At 43.6% G+C, this 23,510-nt stretch overlaps 1 protein-coding gene across 4 annotated transcripts in view; it reads left to right on the top strand.

The window, feature by feature from the left end:
* Positions 1–23,510, top strand: part of Pip5k1b (phosphatidylinositol-4-phosphate 5-kinase type 1 beta) — a 257,063-nt gene that overhangs the window by 28,215 nt on the left and 205,338 nt on the right. For 2 of the 4 annotated variants that reach the window (XM_050158605.1, XM_050158588.1), the window contains exon 2: positions 11,427–11,514. The exons of the other annotated variants lie outside the window; for them this stretch is intronic. The gene's annotated coding sequence lies outside the window, so the exon portion shown is untranslated. The remainder of the gene's footprint in view (positions 1–11,426; positions 11,515–23,510) is intronic. 4 annotated transcript variants of the gene reach the window in all.

Below are 23,510 nucleotides of genomic sequence, written 5' to 3'. Positions count from 1 at the left end.
TCCCCTCAGTGTTAAGGGATTCATCTGTTTGCTCTTGTCTCATCTTGTTGCATTCTTCATCTTGACCCTTTAGAATTTGAGAGGATAAAGAAGAAACTCAGGTCACAAGATGTGTAGCCAGAGTGGATGTGCAAAGTACCGGTGGAAATGAAGCCCATCTTCGAGTGTTTCGAGGATCTGGGATACAGAAGAGATGAGTGTCTGAGACTCTGATTACATAAATATGATGAGGCTTCAGGAGAGGGAGGGAGGGAGATAAAGAGACAGAAAGAGGAAGAGAGAGCGAGAGAGAGAGCAAGAAAGAAAGAGAGAGAGAGAGAGAGAGAGAGAGAGAGAGAGAGAGAGAGAGAGAAGCTAAAACAGCTCCTGTGGTTTTAGAGGACACCGTGTGATTAATTGGGATTTTAAAAAGTCATGCACAGAAAATGGAGAATGGCTCTATAGTTAGAGTAAGACTTCTAAAAATATCACCATCAGAAGTTACTGACTTCTGGCTTGTTAAAAGCCTTACATGGCCGGTCTATGCGAAGTGATATGGCTCGTCCACACCCCAGCTATATTGAAATGGAAGTTGCTTTTATCTCTCTGTAGTGAGATCTGCTCTCAGTTCACTCACTGAAGAGGCTTCGATTTAACACCCACTGTGTGGACTCATTCAAGCCCTCAGAGCGCTTCCGTGGACAGGCCCGCCCGCTGAAGAGTGTGTTCTCGCGGAGAATACATCTAATTCAGGAAGATGGGTCTCAAAGAGGTGGCTTTTAAAAATGTCAGGTGGTAATATATGCTGTGGAGAAAAGATGGCGGACATGGCGGGTTCTGGAGTGGGGCAGCGGGATTGTTGTTTGTAGAAGGAAGTGGATGAAAAGTCCCCATGGGTGAGGGGGCCTGACATGACAACTGGTTCTCAGTACCGGTCGTCAGTAACAAGCGAGGACAAACACACGTGCCTGCGCAGGGGACACTGCTCACAGAAAGAATGTGTGAATGGCTGTCCCCAGAGCTCAGAGCCATTTTGGCTACGGTACCTAGGAAGCTGCTCGGGCCTGGGCTCTTGTTTCATGTGCAGAAGAGACATGAGTGAAGACGCCCGAGCAGAGAAATAAGGTCATTGACTTCACATTCGGAAGGACTGCGCTGGCCACTGTGGTGCGGAGACGGGAGAACAGAATCAGGGTGACTGCTTCAGAGAGCTTTCCACCTATTAGGAGGAGCTATTCTACTTTAATTTTTACCGCATGTCACATATGAATAATTGTACGCACACCACCTGCCTTCCGATCGCCCTGCTGTTTTCCGATGATTCTGTAGTGGTTAAGTAGCTGCCTGGTAGCTTGTGTTTCCTCTCATTGCTATGAACTATGAATTCTGTATCTTTAAAGGACAGGGGTTCATTACCTTCTAGCTCTGGAGGTGATATGTCCTAAAACTGAGGTACTGGCCGGACAGTACTTCTCCTGGAGCCCCACTCCCCAGGACTGTGTTTCCCTTGCTTGGCTAGCGTTTGGTTTCCTGGCTCACAGATACTTCCTGTCTGTTCACAGCTCCTTCCCCTGCCCTTTCCGGTCTCTGCTGCCATGATCAGAGCCTTTTTCTACATCTTGCTCTCCACCCTACCTCTTCTACAGACCCTTGTGATCGCAGTGACCCTACCTCCATCATCCAGGGCTTTAGTTTAGTCACAACTGCAGAGCGCTGCTCACTTTAGAGGGCATCCTTGACGGGTGCGCTATGGGATTCAGATTTGCATATCTTACAGCGACCATCATTCAGCCTGGCTCAGGTCCTGCTTTGTACTCCGTTGTTCTGCTCCTGTGGGAGGCATCGAGTTTGGGGCTGGCATGACTTTGTTATCCCTCCAATATTTCTAAACGTTGACTTTCTCTTTCTGAATGCGTCCATTAAGATAAATGCATAGGTATAGGTTTCCTAGACCAAAGGCCATGAGCATCTTATCTATGTGCTCTCTAAATATATGGCTGTATTATCAGTAGATTTGATTTGTGACTTGTCCTTTTCCTTTCCGTTTTTTCCCACACTCAAAGCTGTGTGTGTGTGTGTGTGTGTGTGTGTGTGTGTGTGTGTTGTCAATTGTATTTTCGAGGGCAGTTTATTTTGCTTGTTAGTTGTATCTGGACCCAGAACAGCGGAGAAAGAGGTAGACCATTGCTTACAGTCGGTAAGGCTGGCATTAACAAATGATCTATACAGAATTAAACACATTGGTTTGACATCTCATCCAAGAAATGATAGTTGAAAGGGAAAGGCACTATTAAAAGGGATTCAGTAGATAGGGAAAGATTATTCCACTAATTGGAGTGACTGCCTGTCTCTGGGGCACACACGATCAGATTGTGGTACGCTACAAGCGACATCAGGGACTGCCAGTGAGCACAGAACAGACCTTGGCGAGCAGGGAGCTTCCAGAAGACCTGTTGTGGGGGGAGAAGACTGAGCCTGTCAGCACCTGATCTACCTGCTTTGTGCTATCTCATCTAACCCAGCCTTCAATTCTTGGTTTTTCTCTCATTATCTCATTCAGCACCATGCCTTAACTTACTTGTAAACCACTGTGAGCCCTTAATTTCAAATTTCTGGGTTTTTTTTTCCTTCCCTTTGTTTCAAACAGATATTAGAGCTAATTGAGAAAAGTGTTTAGTGTAGTTTTGAGGGCAGTGTTAGGGTGGAAAGGAGGCCCTATGAGGAGGTCAGTTCTCACCCACGACAGGCACAGGCTTCTCAAAGAGTTGTCGGAAAATATCCCAACAGTCGGCGTATGCGATTCTCACGGTTTCTGAAATGGCCCATTGAAAGCCTTTCTAAGGAGTGTTTCTTTCTCCCTAAGCGAGAGCACCATGTGCACTGGACAAGAGTACAGGCTGAGAAGATAAACATGGGTCACCAGGTTCAAGGAACTGCGATGTGCCTGATCCAGGGGCATCCAAGCAACAGAGCTCACAGTCTTGTCTGTGAATCTCTCAACTTCGGGTTTTCTCTTCCCACGTTGTGTGTTCATCCTGTCCTCTGTACAGGAGTCAACAACAGTCTGCAAGCCTCAGCTTACTCTCGCCCAATCTAGTCTTCGTCTTCGACTGCTCTCTCAACATAGGGACTAGATTTTTTTACACACGAAATATAATGCTTATACATCTTCCCAAGTCTCGGCTTTGTCTTTTGGAGGGAGGTTTTCTCGTGTTTGTTTCTATTTAGTCATTTCTTTTTGCATTGTTTATTATGTCAGGATCTCATAGTGCTCAGGACAGGGGTGACAGCTCAGTGGACAGGAGCACTTGCCTCTATGGAAGAAGACCCAGCCCTAGCATGACCATCCTTCCAAGGCTTATTATTCTCGGCTCCCTGCTACTGTGTCCGTGCGTGCGCTAGGCTTTGCCCTAAGTTCTTCTTCATCTTCTTGATGTGAGTTCATTGCATCTTAATCCGAGAGTGATGAGCTGTCCTGTGTGCTTTCTCCCCCTATGTTGGCTTCTGGTTGGTACCTCGGGCGGGCAATAAACTGCCCATTGTAGCTGTGGACTCTCTGCTTATCTGAAAGAAGCATTTCTTTCTTATCACCGCCTGCAGCCAAGCCTTTGCTGTTATGCCCTTGCTGGTCATGCCTAGAGCAGTTTCCCAACCTCAACCAACAAAGACAAGTGACGAAATTGAACAGGAAGCCACTTCGGTGGTGTGTTCCTCCTGGTTTTGGAAAGAGTTTTTGGTCTGACTGATAGAAGACATGTTTGGGGGTTGATTACTGTTAATTGGCTCCCGTGCAGTGGCGGAAAATGGTCCGGAAGTTAATTGACTGTGGCAGGTGCAGCAGATGACAGAAATGACCCACTGCCTCTGTGGTCACAGATATACACAGCAAGAGGACCAAGGTACCTTCTGATACACGCTTATCAGGAAGGTCTCTGGAAGCAGGCTGCTGGCTGTAGTGCAGGAAGAGAAGGCTTAGAACTGGGGTTCCAGGTCAGTAGCTCTGATGAGATCACCAGGGCCCCTTCTGCAAGGGAGCTGTTTGTGTGCCATAAACTGTGGTATGACTCAAGGCAAACATTTACTTAGCGAGAAGAGTAGGTGAGCAGGGTAAGGCCCCCTCCTTCCTTAAGGAGTATTTCCTCATGACACTCATTAGCTGGGAGCAGCTCAGACTGTAAATGTCACATGATCTAAGCGCAAGCCATCCTGTGGCTAGTTATCCCTGAGTTGTAAGAGTTCAGGCTCAGGTAGGATTTGATAGGACAGAGGGGTTTTGCTTTTGAAGTGGGAGGGGTTAGTGGTAGATAAGAGCATTTCTGAGTAAATGCTGGCTTCCAAGTGGTTATTTGTTGACTTTTTTTTTTTTAAATTAGTTTGTGGAGTGGGCGTTTCTCTATGTCACCCTGGTTGTCCTGGAACTCCTTCTGTAGACCACGCTACCCTTGGACTCCGAGATCTTCCTGCTTCCGTTTTCTGAGTGCTGGGATTAAAGGCGTGCACCACTGAGCCCGGCTACTCTTTAGTCTTTCTAAATGTCATTTTACTTTCTCACTTAACCAAACTTTGAAAATAACAAATTTACAAAGGAGTTAATAAATTCTGTCATTCCATAGCACAGAGAATATAATTGTTCACATTTTAAATATTTCTTTACAGCCTCTTTATCTATAGTTATGTGTACAAATAAATAAAAATATAAATTTTAAATTTTGAACCATATTGTAGTTTTTAAAAAATTATATTTCAGGAATCAGTTTTCTCCTTCCACTTGTGGGCTTCCAGGGATTGAACTCGGGCACCTTTCCCCACTGAGCCATCTCACCAGCCTCCGCTTACTTGGTTTTGATGTTGTTTTATTGTTGTTGTTTGTTTTCTTTTAAGATCTCACTGTAATAGTCCAGGTAGGCCTGGAAGTCTCTAGGTAGGCCACGCTGGCCTTGAACTCCCAACCCTCCTGTTTCAGCCTCTTAAGTGCTGTGATCATGGTCCCATCACACCTGGCTTGTAATTACTTCTTTTTTTTTGTTGTTGTTCACATGCGTTAAACCCAGCGCCTTGCATGTGGTTGTTACCTCCGAGCTGCATCCCTCGCCACAGAAAGTGACTTTGGTTTTCCTTTAGTTATCTGAGCAGCGCTTTGGAGGTTTCATCCAAACTGGATTCCCAGTTGAGGCTTTGGTGTCTTCCAGGTTTTCCATTCAGGAGGCATCACAGGCTCTTTTTAAGACATCCTTGGCTCACGCACACTTCGTTCAGTATGGTACATGTGCCATTCCAGAGAGAGATCCATAGCTGTATCCCTGCGCACACCGGGCCTCCCTGGGTCAGCCCTCTGACATCACAGGGGAGGGTAACTAAGTGAGACCATTTGCTAAAGAACTAGATAAGGTCACTTCTAATTCTTAAATTCTATTATTTGAAATATTGTTTCTATGGGACAATGCTTTCTGTGTTGCACGCAGCTGAGTTTCAATCTCCTAACTCTATGGAGAGATCTGAGGCTAGCTGCCTAGAGTCACTGACTATGCAGATAGGTGTAAAACGGCTTGATGTGTATAAGGAGCAGTGATAAAAGTCATGGCTGTTTGAGCCTTACTGTGTTTCACATGCTGTCTGTGTTAAGAACCTCCACGCGGGCACTCGTCTTCTGCCTCACAGTGGTCCTCTGAGGTATCCTTTATTATCTCTCCTCCGCAGATGAGGAGCCTGAGGCACGCAGAAACGAGACACGGCCCGTCTGGCCCCCAGCCTTGTGGCCTGTCTTTGCGCCTGGTGCCTCCCAACCCGGTGCTAGGGAGCTTTCCTCTGTCTGCTTTATCTTTCAGTCCTTCCTCAAAACAGGTGAACGGTCAGTCTTTAAAACTATGCATTGTCAAACATTATCATTCCCTTCACAACATCTAAGACATCGATTCCTTCTGATCTAGTCAAATCCTGGGAGGGATGATCTGCTTCTCAGTGGTGATGAGGGGCAGTAGGCATGATCCCACTGGCTGGGGGAAAGATGAAGGCAGGAAGAGCTCCCTACAGAGTAACACTGTGGAGCACAGTTGCGACGTAATTATACTGAACTCTCTCTAAGAAGAGGAGACGGCAGGCCTGTCTTTTAAATAGATTTCATTAAGCATTCACCTAAATTTCACTTGAGACCTGAGCTGCAATAGTCATTCGCTCATCGTCTGGGAGACCCTTCAGGACCCTCTCCCACATCGGTTTCTCTGCGAGGCCGAGAGATCCCACAATCGGAAACACGGTCCTGGCCTTCAAGCTGCTTTGTGATGTTTGAATAGCTCAAATGCCAAAAGGCCTTTTAAAATTACCCAATTTCAACAGAGTTCCCTTAGTAGTAGCATGGATACTTGAGGAGAAATCCCCATCGTGTGCCGACTTGGCAAGTGAAGTTCCTGATGGTAGAGAGACTTGCTCAGTGTGTACTAGTTTGCCAATGTGGAAACCAGGGCCTTGTGCCGTTGCTTGACAAAGTGCCAGTTTACCGAAGGTTGATTCTGTTTCGTCCTTTATAACCCCGTGGACTTGAAGATTGGCTTTACACGAACTAAGTAAGACAAAATGTGGGATAAACGGCTGGACTTTAAGAGTTCCCCTAGCCTGTGATGGATATTTCCTGGGTTTCCTGCTGAGTAGAGAGAGACACAGACTTTGGGCTTCTCAGCCAGGCCCCAGATGGCAACACAGAAATCTGACATGTTAAGGTGGTATCTGAGGAGAAGAGTCATAAGCTTGGAAACTGAAGATTGCCAGAGCCTCCTCCTGATGGATCAGGGTTGAGCTTGGTGGTAGGCTCCTGAGGCAGACGTCCCTTGAGCTTCATCTGTCTCCCTGGAGTGGGAAGAAGGTGTAGGAATGAGACCCAGTGACATGGGCAAGAAGTAGGTTTAGTTTCTTCAGATACTGACAGATCTGCCTGGTGTGGTCAAAGATGGAGCACATTACAAGATGATCTTAGCATTTAGGTGGGTGTGACAGACCTCGGTTTTAGAAAGCACATTCCACATGAGATAATGCCGCCATATCTTGCAAGGTTGTGTGACTTGAATAGGTGGATGGAAGCCAGCCAAGGTTGTCTGTCCCGCTGTCCCATTGAAACTTACTTCGTGGAAAACATTTCTAAGTCCCATGCCTGCTCTCAGTCTTCACAAGTTAATGTGCAAGATCCTTAAACTCTCTGTATCACATAAGAGTCAACATCTCCACATTCGTTTTGTTTGTAGCTGTCCCCTTCTTCCCAAGGTGGCCTGAAGCTGTGTCTGGATGCTTCTCGGAAGCTGTTGCTTCTAGGCTGTGCTTATGGCCTGGGGAAGAGTAGGACTGAGCACAGGTTTGTCTCAGGGCAGCTGTCTTTGAGTTGTCTTGTCTTGTAGAACCTTTGGGCTCTACTAGGCTCTTCAGGAGCACTCTTGTTACTGTGTCTAAAGAGACCTCTTGCTTCCAGCTCACTGATGTTGCTAATCACTCTTTTTGCCCTCTTTGTTAAGTCCCGTCTCAGTCTCTAATAACTTCTTGTATGGGTTCCATTACTGTTCTGATGGCCTTTGGCATTCAGAACCTAGTAGAGCCCGCATACACAGGTCAGAGTATGAACTGGAGAAAGTATACATTGTTTGTTCCACATACTGCCCGAGGGCAGCTGATCCTTGACAAGTCTGGGGTGGCTGAGCCATGTGCAGTTGAGTCGAGTGTAGCTGTGGATTGTCCAGGAACATCCAAACAGGCCGCCACTTCTGACCCTTCACATGTGGTAGGTAGAAATGATGAACAAGATCATCATATTGTGTCTGCTCCATGGTCCTGTCAAGGAGCTTGCTAGGCCAGAAGGGGGAACAGGGGCAGGAATCTTCACCCGTAGTCCTTTGCTAAGATCACTGTGCTTCACTAAGACCACATGTATCTCTACTCAGCAGAAAGACACACGTGCGCGCGCACACACACACACACACACACACACACACACTTTGTTGGAGATAAGCAGGGCAGCACAACCACCCATTTTATAGATGACTTCAAGGAGATAATGGGTTTGAGAGTACAAAATGTTACTCACAAATATGGTCCAGAACTCAGTTCTCTCTCTCTCTCTCTCTCTCTCTCTCTCTCTCTCTCTCTCTCTCTCTCTCTCTCTCTCTCTCATATGGTCCTGTCTCTCCTGCTAACCTTCTTACCCAGATAGGCCAGATAAGACTCTGGCCTAGCTCCCTGTGCCACAGTGCACTGAGGGGCAATGGTCCAGGTTCCCAGCCAGAAGCTGCCTTTATGATGCAAAAAATAAGAGACTCTGTTCAGACCAGGAATTACTATATGTACTCATGGCAAACTCCAGTGATTGCCACGTCTCTCCTCCAGAACCCTTCCTTCTTGCGGCATTCATACTTGGGGATTTGTGGGTCCTTGGTGCCTTCTACCTAGAAGCAAAGACTGGGTTCTCAAGGCAGGAGGTGCCCTTGAGCTCTGCATGGCTCTTGTCTTACTCCTCAGTCCTTCCGTGCCTCCTCAGAAGACTTCCCCATCCTTGGCCATGAGTCTTCCTTTAGTGAGTTTTACTCCTCATAAAGCCGCTAGAACGGCCCACATTCCTCAAGGTCACAGCCTGGATGGACTCCCTCAGGAGGAGGCAGTGGGGTTGCCCCCCCTACCCCCCTCCGCTCTAGTTCTTGCTTGTGCCGTGCCCTTTTCTGGATAAAACCCCATCCAGTGTAGCTGCTGAGACATATTGCTTAGTTGCTGTCTATTGACTGTGAAGTAATGGACCGCCCATTCCTCAGGGTGGTTACTGCCGGCGTGTCATTTTCAAGTGCACACGGTACCTCAGCAGCAGCGTGTTGCATGCTAGCTCGGCAGTAAACACTTTTATTTATATAAATAATGCCTTGTATTTGAAATGTGCTTCAGAGTTAGCACAGCACTTCATTTTATTATCTAACAGGGCTCTCTTATAAAAAAATGCAAGTAAGGAGCCAATTTGAGGAGAGAGACAAAAATATGATCCTTACTGTCGCTTTTGTATAAATTATAATATAGTATAACTGTTTTTTTTAAAAAGCAAGTACTTTAGTTACAAAAATTAAAAGTAGATGGCAAAGCTGTATTGTTTACACATCTTTGAGACTTCATACCAAAATCTGAAGAGCAGAAAAGGAGCTGAAAAATTTTGTCCCAGCTGTATACAATAAGAAGTCATAATAGTTTAAGTAGGAACCCCTCTACTGTATGAAAGAAAATATGTTTTAAATGCCTCATGGCAAAGAAATGGATTGTTTAAGCTGGAGTTCACTTTGCATATAGGCCATTAATTTATTTTTATTCAAATGATGTTCACAGAACATAAAATCGACTGTTTTATGGTGAAAACTGGAGGCACATGTCACCTCTGTCTAGCTCCAAGACATTTTACCACTCCAGAATATAACCCAGAATGCCCCGGCTACAACCCCTTGAGCCCTGAGCAGCTGTTCAGCTGCTTTTTTGCTACTGTGGCTATTTCTTCCGCTGGGAATCCTCTAATGGACCCTTCTGTGTCTGGCTTCTTTCACTCAGCGTGTTTTCAAAGCTTCATGCTCCTTGTAATAAGTATCAGTACTTTATTTCCTGTTCTGGCTGAATAACGGGTATTTTTAGCATGCAAACATTTGGGGGGGGTGCTGAAAACTCTGGCACCCACCCACACATAGACCCACTATATTGGTCCCTCCGTGGGCAATAACCTCCTCTCACAGCAAGAGTGAGATCTGAGCTGATCCTACAGTACCAGCGCTAAGGGAACATGCACAGTTAAGGCTGTAATTTGTTGCATATTTAAAACTCAGGAAGGAGGTGGGCAGCTCCGTGCAAGGATTACAGGTCGTTGTTTATATAATACATACCTCCCGGGAAACAAAGAAATGTTCCATAAAGGATGTTAAGAAAATTAACAAAAATATTCTTGAGGCTTTTACATCCTGGGAGCCTGTGTTGACACAGGTCTTCCAGAGAGTGCTTGGAACACATACGTATTCATCAGTGCCCTGCAATAGCCCCGGTGGTGCTGAGGCCCGGCTGATTAAAGAGCTCTCTCCAGCTTCTCTGAGTGGCTTCAAATTGCCTCATGTAAAAACGGGAATAATGATACCTCCTTGTGTTCCCCCAATGAGACCCACATCCTAATTCCTGGGATCTGTAGATGCCTAGAACCTGTTGGCTTATTTGAGAGGAGAGTGTCATCAGGGTTTGCGAGAGGCAGCATGGTTCTGAATTATCTAGATGGTCCCTCAGTTCATCCCAGAGAGACGCCAAAGACAGGTAGAGAAGGTCGTGATATGAAGTCGGAGACCAAGGGTGAACCTAAGCCATGGAAGACTGAGGCTGGCAGCAGTGAGAAGCTGGAACCAGGCCCAGATTCTCCCTTGGAATGAAAGAGAGAGAGAGAGAGAGAGAGAGAGAGAGAGAGAGAGAGAGAGAGAGAGAGAGAGAGAGAGAATTAACATCTGTATTTCAGGCAGCCCTAGCGTTCAACAGTGTTATCTCACCAGCAGCCATTCTCAGCCATGGCACTGGTAATATTTGGTAATTCTTTTTTTCTTTTTCTTTTTCTTTTTTTTTTTTTTTGATTTTTGAGAAAGGGTTTCTCTGTAGCTTTTGGTTCTTGTCCTGGAACTAGCTCTTGTAGTCCAGGCTGGCCTCAAACTCACAGAGATCCGCCTGTCTCTGCCTCCCGAGTGCTGGAATTAAAGGCGTGCACCACCACTGCCCGGCCCATTTGGTAATTCCTGACTGCGAAGTTGTCCCCTGCTTGTGGGATGTTGAGTAGCATTCCTGCCCCCTAGATGCCTAGTTCCTCTCCCCCATTGTGACAACCAAAAAAGTCTTCCTGAATTGCCAGTATCACCTAGTGGATAAAAATTACTAATTACTCCTTTCTGAAAATCACTAACCTAGAGGCTTGACCCTCACTGCAGCTTTAAGTAGCTGTGTGGTTGTGGGAAGCCTAGGTAATCTCACCGAACCTCTCATTATGAAAAGGCTATTCAAATGATGCATCATACTAAGGCCCCCAAACTGTTCCCAGTAAATTGTAATACATGAAGATTAGTGGTACGTGACCGCCCCATTAGTTTATCACAGAGCATTCTGCATAGGACCTATTATACAATTACCAGGCATTTGAAACCTTTTTCCAAAAGTCGTTTCTGTTAACAACGATCAAATGTGGGGTGGGCGAGGCAAGGTGGCTCAGTGATGACAGGTGTTTGCTGTCAACCCTAATGACCTGAGGTCAACCCTCGGGACTCAGGTGGTAGAAGGAAAGTTATCCTTCGACCTCCACGTGCACGCCCTAGCACGTGTTTCTCCTCCCCTCACCGAATAAATATATATGACAAAAATGAATAAAAAGATCAATACCCGTCTTGACGTCACATATCCCTTCTTCATTGGTTTCTCCTCCTGTCTTGCAGCTTCCCATCACTGTACCTAAGAACTGAGAAAACTTGGCTTGCTGCCTCTGGGTGGACTACCTGTCAGTCAGGCGACTTCCTTGAACTCGTAAGCTAATACCCTGGATAAACTGTAACAAGCAAACCCTTTCCATGTGCCGACGGCATGTCTGTTACTCCATAATTACAGCGGTGGAGCTGTTGAATTCGCTAAGGAACTGTGTCAGTGGCCCCGTTCAAATCTGTGAAATATTTAACAGCAGTTAGCAGCTTTCAGTAGAGGTTAGAGAGTGTTGTGAGTAGATACTGTCGCCTGTGTTTATAAGGACGAGGAATGCATGCCTACTGGGGACTAGGCCATTGTGCCTCTGTGCCCTGGGGACAGGGCCGTGAATAAGACCTAGGGCCTCCTTTCTAGCCTGCAATAATGACAATATGTTCAATAACTCTATGCAAGTTATAGCTTATTAGACGCTGAAAGTAAATAATTGGGTGTGAGGAGTTGGGAGAGCTGAAGGGAACTCTGTGCCCCCGGTTTTTGGCAGGGTGGAAAGACCTCCGAAATTCTTCACATGGATAAACAAAAATAACGCGGGTCCTGCCGAGCCCAACGTTCAATGCCCTGAGCACCTCTGTTCATATGCACTGCTGGTTGGAATACTTTCTGAGTATCCTGCCTGGGAATGCCTTCCAAACTTAACCCATGTGGCTCCGGTTTATCACAGCCGCCGTGGGAATTCTTTCTAGCAATGTTTTGACGATCAATACTGGCACGCAGACTTAGGGAAGGTGTATTCCTAGCTGGTAAGAAGCCTGGTTCAGACCTCTGTGATTCTGGATCTCCTCTTAAAAAGAGGATGACTTAGGGGAAGTCGCTAAGCCTCTCTGAGCCTTGGTAGCCTTATTACCATTAGTCTAAAGATTAAAGTTTTAGAGGCAAGTAGACTTGTGTCAAGGGTGTGATATACTCAGACATGTTGAGAGTAGGAATTTTGTGATTAACATAGAATACTGTTTCTAAGGTACCTTATAATTAGTCATTGCAATTATAATTTATTTGTGAAGCATACCTGTAATTATCAGTTTCAATAGGCAGTCACTTTTCAAATAAGCCCTCCCTAACAACGGGGCTCCACACAGCCAACCTAGGGCTGGCCTCCTGTGAGCTTGGGCCTGAAATTGTCTTTGCATATTCTCTGTATACTTACACAAAGGTGGGTTGAAATGAGAGAGCAGAGGCAGTGGATCATTTGGGTCAAAAAGAATCCAGCTTGTAAAATACGCTGAGTTGAGTCCGTTCTTGTGGGTGGGTCTGTGGATCAGCTCTCCCCGGTGCTATTTAGCTCTCCTCTTTGTGAGTAGAGACTTAGGCAGACACTTGTTGAAGGGGTCTGGACTACAGTGTGCTACCTGGTTGTATTACCTGAATGAACTGGGACATTCCTCAATGAGCCAAGGCTTCATTGAGAAATGGCCAGAATCAAGGCCGATTCTCACAACCAAAGTGTCCTGCTGCCCTACAGGAAAGGACTGGGGACTGGGAAATTGTGGCTTCACAGCAATGTGAACGTTCTAAATGTTCTCTTTGAAATGTTTCCTCCTGGGACTGGGAGCATAGCTCAGTTCTGGCATGCACAAAGCCCTCAGTAAGATCACCTTGCCATATTTTTTTTAACATTACATTATGTAAATTTCTTCAGTGCCAGCACCCAAACCTCTATTCTTGCTTCCCTGTAGATATTTAAAAATTGCTCAAGTTATAGTATCTGTTCTAGTTTGCTTTCTATTGCTGTGGTAAACGACACGGGAAAGCAACTTGGGGATGAGAGGGTTTATTTGGCTTGCATCTCCAGGTCACAGTCTGTGTGAGGTAAGTTAAGGCATGAACTTGAAGCAGAAATCCAGAGCCGAAACCATGAAGGAATACTGTTCTTGCTCCCTGCCTTCTTCTCAGTTAGCTCTCTTGCTCAGGGATCGTACAGCCCACAGCAGATACATCAATTAGCAATCAAGCCAATGCCACACAGACATGCCAACTGGTCTATATGATCAGAGCAGTCCCCTAATTGAGACTCCTTAAAATAGACCTGAGCTGTGTTGAGTTGACAGCTAATGCTAACTAAAAAAAATATCTTTTATATTTTATGTAGAATAAGTCCATTGAAAGTTTATTTCAGTGTGTGTAACATTCTGTGTGTATAGACTCGTTCATGATGTCATGAAGCTGTGTTGGTTACATAGATGTCAACTGTGAAGATTCAGGTTATTGGGAATACCTTTACCACGATGGATGCCCGATAAAATCAGTTAAATTGAGTATCTGTTGTTTTCTAAGTTGCCTGTAACTTTATAATGCAAAGTATTATTGGCAATAGACCTGAACTGTATAATGTTGGAGCTGCTAGAGGTCGCCGTGCTCCAAGACAAGCCACCAAGTCCTGGGAGAGTCTCTTAGCCACTTAGAACAAGACCAGGACACTGCTTTTTAGCCAAACATGTATACAAATGTGTACTCTCAACCGTTTGCATAGTTTGAGTTTCTCAGAATTTGCTCTTTCTTTTCGTTTTCTTCCTTCAATGAAAGCTATCTGATACTGCAGAGCATCGTACCTTTAGTGTCTATAAGATGTGTCATCTGTCCTTCCTTGACTGTGATCGCCAGTTTGTGTTTTAACTAGTCCCCTGGACTTCTCATGCCTTCTCCTGTGGATGGGAGAATAGCTCTTTCTCCACTTAAAGGGCCGAGGCCCAGAGTAGATCTGCTTTTGAGCCCTTTGCTTCCTCTTTCCAGTGTCCTGTTTACTGGGTGTGTTCATTGTAAAGGGGGGAATTATTGCGGGTTCTTTTTATATAGATCTTCTTTTTCCTTCACCTTGTTTTGAGATGGGATAAAGGACTGGGGAAGAAGGGACTGTGCTGTGGACAGATGGCACAGGTCATATCAGGAACGCAGACAAGAGTTCTGTTGTATTTTAAGTTCTGGGTGATGGAGTGTGACTTGTTCAAACTAGAAAGATAGAAGAGGGTTTAAGAGCAGGATCGTCAGGCATAGGACAAAGATGAGAGTGGCATTGTGTCCAAAACAAGCAAGATAGGTTTTTAATTTTCCCTTTGGTTTTGCTTTTTAGTGAAAATAGAGAAGGGTCAGGGTATCAAAGACTCTCTAAACATTAGCTCTAGTACCTGGGCTCACTGACTAAGGCGTGTGAGCCCCAAAGTAGTTAGTAGCAAATCCTGTTTCCATTCTTAGGAAGTCTTCACCAAGGAAAATCTACTGTAAGTCTGCTTGTTTGTGATGAAAGGAACCCATATTCTTTCCATTGTGGAAAATATATAAAATATAAGTAATTAAAGAAGGCAACATTTTGGAATGCATCCTTCAATCCTTTCTGTTTGTGTTTGTTTCCAAATTTTCTTTAGGATAGGAGCATAGAAGACATGCTGTTTTAAAATCTGCGGGTAAAGCATGTAAGATATTGTGAATATTTTTCTGCATCTAAGAAGGACTCAACAGCATTTTTAATGGTTATTTCTTGGTGATTAGCATAATGAGATTGTTGACCAGCACCAGTGACCCAGAGAATCTGCAGATTCTGTTTCGTCTTCGTAAGTCTTCCCCAGGAAAATCTGTTAAAAAAAATCTACTGTTGAACATCCAAACTGGCTAGGCTCCCACAAAGCCAGAACATGAAGTAGGATCAAAACCCAGTGCCATTGTCCTTGGCTTCTCATCAGCCCTCATTGTCCGCCATATTCAGAGAGTCCGGTTTTATCCCATGTTTTCAGTCACAGTCCAGCTGGCCTTGGTGAGCTCACAATAGATCAGCCCCACTGTCTCCGTGGGTGGGTGCACCCCTCGTGGTCCTGACTTCTTTGCTCATATTTTCCCAGGATGGAGCGGGGAGGACTTTGGACTTTCCACAGGGCAGGGAACCCTGACTGCCCTTCAGACTGGAGGGGGAGGGGGAGAGGAGAGGGAGGAGGGGGAGGGAAAAGGGAGGTGGGGAGGAGGCGGAATTTTTTTTCAATAAAAAATTATATTAAAAAAATCTACTGTTTGAAATTTATAATTTTAATCATTAACTATCAGAAATATGCTTTTAATATCCAGGGTCATTTCCTTAGGACAGATTCCTGGAAATGCAATTACTAGATCAGCATGGTTGTCAGACATTAGGGTATTTGTGCACTGTTCAGTTTATCCCTGGGAAGACACTGACCCAGATTTAGACCAGGGATGGGGGCGTTCTGTTCCCAGCTTGCTTGAAAGTTGCATGTAATCACTTTTTTTTTTTTTTTTTTTTGGTTTTTCTGAGACAAGGTTTCTTTATATAGCTGTAGATCAGGCTGGCCTCGAACTCAGAGATCCACCTACCTCTGCCTCCTGAGTGCTGGGATTGAAGGTGTGCGCCACCACTGCCCAGCATGTTGAGCTTTTTAAATAATTGATTTTAAAAATATTTCTTATAATATTTCTTGATTGTACATTCTCTGGTTTGGGCACATATGCAATTTGTGGACATTTACATGACTTTTTTCTCAAATTGCTTTATGTTCTGTGTCTCTACTTTATGCCATTTGTCTATTCTTTATGTCTTTGTCTATACTTTATGTCATTTGTCTATACTTGGTCATTTGTCCATACTTTATAATGTCATTTGCCTATACTTTATGTCTATCCTTCTAAGACTGTTTTGCTCTTCAGATGAATCCACAGATATCTGTGTTGAATGTAATTATTAGTACTCTTTCGGTTTTTTTATTACAGATAATTTCTTCAGGTTGTTTACCTTTTTTTCTGAGAGATTTATAATATTATGCTATCAGGTGTATTCTTTTTTCCCCCATTAATCTGGGCTTTATTACGATTAGACGGGTCTCTTCATTCTATTACTTTGTAAAGATTACCTTAATTTTTGTGGTTTATTTTTTCATGCTGAAAGTTGAAAATTTGGAGGAAATGCTATTTCCATTAAAAATTTACCTTTGCCCCTCCAAAAAAAAAAGGGGGAGGTATCCTTTAAGCCAGGCAGTGGTTCTTCTGCAAACCTTTAGTCCCAGCACTTAGGAGGCAGAGACAGAAAGATGTGAGTTCAAGGCCAGCCTGGTCTACAAAGCTAGTTCTGGGACTCCCAGGGCTATACAAAGAATCCCAGTCTCAAAAAAACAAAACAAACAACAACAACAACAACAAAATTGCTATTGTGTAAGGCCAGAGACAGGTTCTAACTTGATCATTTCGAAATAGATAGGCAGTCCACCATCATGATTCAAAAATCTTTCTTTTTACAATGGTTTGAAGTGCCCTGCTAATTGAGCACTGATTCCAGGCTTCTTTGTTTTGTTTTTGAGACAGGGTCTCATAGAGTCCACGCTGAGTTTGTTGGAGTCTGAGACAGGCCTTCAGCTCCAGATCCTCCCACCTCCACTCCCCAGGAGCTTGAGTCAGAGGCCTCTCTTCACGCTCAGTGTTCCAGGTTATTGGGTTTTTTTTTTTTTTTTGATGGTTTCCTTCTTTATTCTCTATTCTTACATATTCTTTTCACGTGTTTCCTATGTACTTTCCACTGTATGCTTTTTTCTACAGCTTATATACCCCAACGTAGTTTTCCAGGCAATATAGAAATTACAATGTGATCACATCCTGTTTCCCACAAAGCAGTCCAGGTTGTTTTTAAAGAATGGAACAGAAAAGGTTTCAGTTCCTATTGCTGATAAAATAGTTTTAATGTAGGCCAAACCTGCTTGCTCATCTTTTCCCCAAAAATGTTCAGAAGAATTCTTTGAAGATTATTCTTCATTGGAGTCATTTTGTCAAATTATAAAGAAAACCTCTGATGCTATATTTGTAAAAGCTACATAATATTTAAAATTTTATATTTCAATATTTAATCTTTTGGGGCAAAAACTCTTATATACACCCTTAGCTTTAACATTTGTTATATCACTTAATGAATACATCATTTCATCATTTTTCTTTTAAACCTATCATAAAAAATACACACTCTTATGGCAATTGGGTATGTTTCTGTTTGGCTTCCTACGGCTTGTTTAGTATTTTTCGTTAGTATTTCTTTTGTTTATAGCATGAATTTTAGCCCATCACATATGCTGCTTGGTTATTTCTAGAATGCAGAGAACTCGACTTTTGCCTGGTGTCTTTACTGTAGTTTCAGTGACACTATTACATTTTGCTGATGGACTATCACAGTGTTTCTGCATGTTAATTTTATCTTCCGGTTTCCATCATTTATATTTTTACAGCCTTAAGTCATGCATGAGTTGTAGCTTTCTTCTAGGGCTTTGGCAGTGACAGGTTAGTTTTTTTTTTCTCTCTCTCTCTACAAAGATGTTCTCAGTAACACATTACTCATGTGTGACCTACTTGATGCACTGCGGCAAATGTCAGTTGCCTAGTGATCTTACCCACAGGAAGGTGACCCACCAACCCAGTAAATGAGTCTATTTTAGGGAATGTCTAACAAATGCCTGGCTTGCTGCTGTGCTGGTTTTGAAAGATCTATAGAGAAGAAATGTCATATCCACGTTAGAGAAGTAGATCAGCAATACATGGACTTGTGTCCAGTCTGAATTCTCTGTGCAAAATTAGTAAGACCTTGGATGTATAGCGTAACTCAATGCTCAAGCTGTACAATTTTACACTAAAAGATAAATGTTTGTTTAATCGTGTCCTACTTTAGAGATGCCCTTTCTAAAGAATTACTCTTTGTCTAGAGTACTGATTCCATTTTAGGGTTAGCAGCGTGGATATTTTCAGTCTCTTTGTGAGTAACCATTTGCATAAGGAGATCCTCAGTGGTTTGCAAAAAGTTATTTGGTGCCGATGTAAAAGGGTAATTTTAATTTATATTATATTTGTGTCCTTTCTTAGATATACACCGTTCTTATTTGTTGTGCTCCTTCATGCAAAAACATCTGATTTAATTAAATTATGCTGTGTGAATAATATAGGATTTTACCCCCTCAGAATTGGGGAACTATGGGGGCTAGAGAGATGGCTCAGCTGGGGGATTGCTTCTTGTTCTTCTACAGGAAGAGTTCACAACTACTGCAGGTTCAGATCTAGGAATTCAGCATCCTCTCTGGCTCCTATGGGCAGCTGCACATATGCACACACGTATACACACAAGCATGTGCACATGCACCAATTTTAACAATTTAAATGTGGAGGACATTGAAGGTTATAACTAAGCTAATTGTTGTGGCACTGTATCTACAGGAATTTGTACTATCCTTTTAGCTAAACATTATAGTCACCTGAGCTATCTAGATATGGGGCATGGAGATGGGGGGAGAGAGAAAGAAAGAGAAAGACAGAGAGAGAGAGAGAAACAGACACACAGAGACAGAGAGAGCTAGATTAATTAGTGGATTGTGAATCTGGAGTGAAAGAGATTATTTTTTTAAATTTTTAATTGTTTTTATTAAGCTATATGCCCCCCCCCCCCGCTTCTACCCTGTCCCATGACATTTTACTCAGGAGATCTTGTCTTTTTCGCTTTTCTATGTAGATCCATGTATGTCTCTCTTAGGGTCCTCTTTGTTGTCTAAGTTCTCCGAGGTTATGGATATAGGTTGTTTTTTCTTTGCTTTATGTCTAAAAGCCTCTTATGAGTGAGTACATATTATATTTGTCTTTCTGGGTCTGGGTTACCTCCCTCACTCACTCAATGTGTGAAAGATATTCTATTCAGAACTAGAGAAAAAGATGGCCAGAGCCCTGAGGATGACCCAGGATGACTTCACAGGGTACACCCCACACACACCCCCGTCCTCCAATGATCGTTGACCCATGCATCCTTCACAAATCTAAAGAACAAAGCTGGGGTGATCCTGCCTGACCCCTGCAAGGCTTAAGGTCACATGAACAAACACCCCTTTCTCTGAGCTACTGGGTGGCCTCTAAAAGCTGGTCGTGTTTCCTGAGCTGCCTGTAGACTTCACTTTGCCATCTTTGATCAGTCATCTGGCACTGACCCCGTGGGTTTAAGAGTGTGGCTTCTTCCTGCTGTGCACAAAGAAAGCTGTGGAGAGGAGCTAGGACACATTGCCTTACTCCAAAGACTAAATTTCAGAGTTGCTTTTTTAGAGCCTTTGGCCATGTGATATTTTACATAAATATTCTTAAAGACAGGTCCTTCTGTCTTCCTCCTTTGTATACTATTAGTTTCAAAAGCTCATAGCTGCTCCTTTTGCTTGCCAAAAGACAAGGGAAAGAAAGAACTCGAATTAGAAACACTGTGAAGATTTTTCTAATTCCTTGTCTTCTTATTTTGTCACCTTGACATATTTGTGCATGGGAACAGTCACTCTAGAATGCATTGGGGGCTGCCCTGTGTCCTGTGTATCCAGTCTGGGTTTCATAAGGCCATCTGCAAGCTGAAAGCCAACCAACCAAAAAGGAAAGCTCAGGGAAAGGTAACTTTTAATCTTTCTTCTGGTCATCCCTCTGTGGCAACCACATGTAACAATTAGCCGTAGTCTTTGGTAGACACACATCTCTGGGACTTGGACTGCCTATCTGGTATCTTAATAACTTGACATTTGTAGTGTGGAAGGAAACTTAAGAGAAAGAGCCCAGCACTGCTCCAAAGATTGTAAGATGGAGCTTCAGTAGACTCGATTCTGGTTTATCCTAACTAAAAGAGAATCAGGAACTTCCCCTTGGCAGAAAGATGTTGGAACATGTGAGTGCCTGCCTCTTTCCAAGAGAATCCATAGTGGAAAGTGGTCCTTTGGTTGTTTTCATTCCTGCCTTCCCTTGAAGATGCTTCGATCTGATGTTCTAATAGTACTGTGTCAGTAATGCAATCTATAGCCATATATGAATACTAAGTTCTACAGAAGGGCTGTGAAATTGCCTTTTTACATAGTTTTAGTATATACATATACATATATAATATATATATATAATTTAGTCCCTGGAAAACAATTAACTGTTTGAAGTAAACGGGAATATGAGGCTATTATTTCATTTGCAAAGTTTATGAAGTCCAAATACAGTGAAGAAATTCCAGTTCCCAATAAGATGAGATAAACATTACTTCACTCTGACCCCACCCACTGAATGCAGCAGCGATGGAGCCTGGCTGGAATGCATGGGACCGCTATGTGTAGACTGTGAGAGATAAAGGAAAGAGCCCATAATCGGAAGTTCCCCCAGGCTGGCGAAAAAAGAGTAAATCTGGTCCCCATCTCATTTCATTGTGCCCAAAAGAGAAAGTCTGTGCTAAGGCTCTGAAGACTCAACTGACTGAAACCACAACCCACAGAAAGGGATTGGCTGCCTGAGCCTCGCCAGGACCGTCACCTGCGGAAACCACGAGAGACCGTTCTCTCACAGACCCACAGCCTCATAACACAACATTCCAAATGTCTGGCACGCAATGCAGAGTGGCCCAGCCTGGGGAGAAATCCTCGGTTCAGATGGAGAAAGGAAGTCAAGAGAAACCAATCCTGAGATTGGCGCAGATGTGGTGATTGTCTGGCAGACGTCAAAGCAGCTGTTGTAAAGGTGTTTGACAAACCAAGGAAGAAGATACTTAGAAACAGGTGGACAATGGAAGACCTCAGCCTATGCCTGGGGGAAGGATATATAGAATAGCAAACTTTAAAATGAAGCACAGAAATACAAGAACTAAAAACTTAAAGCCATTAAGACTTAGGATCCAAAGGGGCATGACGAAGAAGTCAGTGGAACAATCTAAGGACAAAGAGAAAGAGAGATGTGGGGATGGGGGTACACTAAGACTCAGGACCAGTGAAACAATGCAGGGGAATAATGCTTCTTACGTCAGAGTTCCAGAAGAAAGGAGTCAAGCACAGCACTGGGACTGTAAGGGGGGGGGGGGGGCATGTCTCTGAAACACGCCTGGTGATCCAAGATGCACAATGTCACCAACAGAGTAAACCCAGAGAATTACGTGCTCAAGCAGATCCTTATCTGACTGCTGAAACTCAGGGACAAAAAAAGCCTTGAAGCAGAGGAAAACAGTTCCTTGCCTACCAAGGAGCAATGATCTGGCTGCCCGAGGGATCTACTAAATCGTGGATGCCATCAGCAGGTGACAATGATAATAACAGAAAATTATTTGATTGTCAACCCAGAGGCCGATATCCAGCAAAAACATTCTTCCAGAACTTTCGGATTTTCTCAGATGGTTGAAAACTAAGAAAATCCAGTAGACCCGTCTTGAGAAAATTGCTGAATGCTGTTCTCCAGACAGGAGGAAATAATGCCAGGAGGAACCTGGACCATCTGAAGTGAAGGCAGAGAAGTAAAGAAAATACTATCTGAAGAACACCGCTGCTCTCATTTGGTCCTTCAAATACGTGAGATGGTTAGAGAGAAAATAAACTAGTGTTGCCTGGTGAGGTCTTTGGTGATGTGATATGCCATAAAAGCATAAAGGAGGGCAGAGGTACATACATATTATGGTCTTTATATTCCAACTGAGTTAAGAACAATATATCTCAAGTGTGATGCCTGTATTATAATCTCAAGGTGAACCACTCAGAATCCACCAAATGGGACATATAGTTAAAAACAAACAATCAAGCAAACAAAACACACATACACACTATAAAATGGATACTACGGAAAGGTACATGAAACAAAAATAGGGCCATAAACAACAGAAGAAAAGCAGAGAGAAGAACAATAAGATGTCAATGTTCTATACAGACCACTTAAAGGGCACTGTATCAAATGGATAAATACAGCTGCACATTTCCAGTGAAAACTTAATATCTGAGGTGAGACATCACTTACACAGCAAATTACGTAATAGAAAATGTGTAGTTCCCTATTTTTATTTTAACTACCTGCTAAAGTGATATTTTAATATATGGAGTTACAGTATTAAAGTTTCACCGTTCTTTATACTTTTAAAAACTCTAAATGCCAGAAAACTTCAAATTACTTATGTATTATGGATTCTACTGTTGGGTAGCAATGCCGTAAGGGAAGGGTTCTGCAACATAGTAAAAAGAAATGTCTCAAGGGCCAGGCAGGCTGGACCAGGAGTTGCACTGTTTCGTTTCCTTTGATAATACAGTAGGAGATTTGGAAGTTCTTTCAAGGCTTGATTCCCAGCATCAGGATCAAGTATACAGCTGTCAATCAATCTGGGCACACAGAACACTTATGGCCACTAAACTATCAGCTTCACAGCACACACAGGTCCTGTGACTCTGCCATGTCCACTGCTTTCTGCAGGGATGGAGCAGCTGTTCAGCTACAGTGGAGAAGAAGCAATGCTAAGTAGCCATCTTACCTAGCGCCTCTCTCAAATCAGTAAGTTTTATTAACCAGGTCTATAAGTGCTAAAGCCAGATTGCTCTTTCTAAATAAATGAACATATATATTTGTATTTAAATATATATATATATATATATTTATGCACCATTATTCCAGTCTGGAATCAATAAATGGAAGTCCCCAGTTTACAAGCAAATGAACAATAAAATGCTTGGATAATTTTTATTACAAAGCAAAATTGTTCCATAACTTTGAACCAACATATAATATTGCTGAATAGTAATAATTGTTATAGAAGAACAAGCAGGCAGAAACAAAGGCAAACAGGACTCGCCCAGTAAAAGGCTGTGAGGCAGAGAATGGAGAGTGGGGTCTCTGCACTATCTGCATCTAAGGCAGTTTTCCTTAACTGCGAAGGCTGGAGCTTTGTGGGAAGGGAAGTCATATTCGCAACCTTGGGTTGATGGCCTGCCTGATTCTTAGCAGTCCAAGAACCATGGACATACTCTAAAGGTGGGCACACTCTCTTGGACTCGTCTCCCAACTGAAACTTGACATTCAGCTACGATCCACTCTGTTTCCCTCTCTGCCTAGAGTGTAAACTCTGTGCGCACAATAAGCCATCCGTTTTGCTCCTAGGACTGAAGGGCATACTGCCTACTTAGCTCAGAGGTGCTTACAAATATGCTCAAATCAGATGAATCAGTGCCCAAATCTCACCTCAGCTTAGCCTAGCTGGTGGGCTATGGGGAAGCATTTGGGACTCCACTCTAAAGAATGCTCCCCTTTAGTGTGCCTGTCGAACCTTTTACCGCATGGAGTGC

Source organism: Alexandromys fortis, unplaced genomic scaffold, assembly GCF_014885135.2.
Source record: "Alexandromys fortis isolate MF-2015 unplaced genomic scaffold, M_Fortis_MF-2015_v1.1 scaffold_10, whole genome shotgun sequence".
Taxonomy (NCBI): Eukaryota; Metazoa; Chordata; class Mammalia; order Rodentia; family Cricetidae; genus Alexandromys; species Alexandromys fortis.
This window is presented reverse-complemented; position numbering and strand designations above follow the sequence as displayed.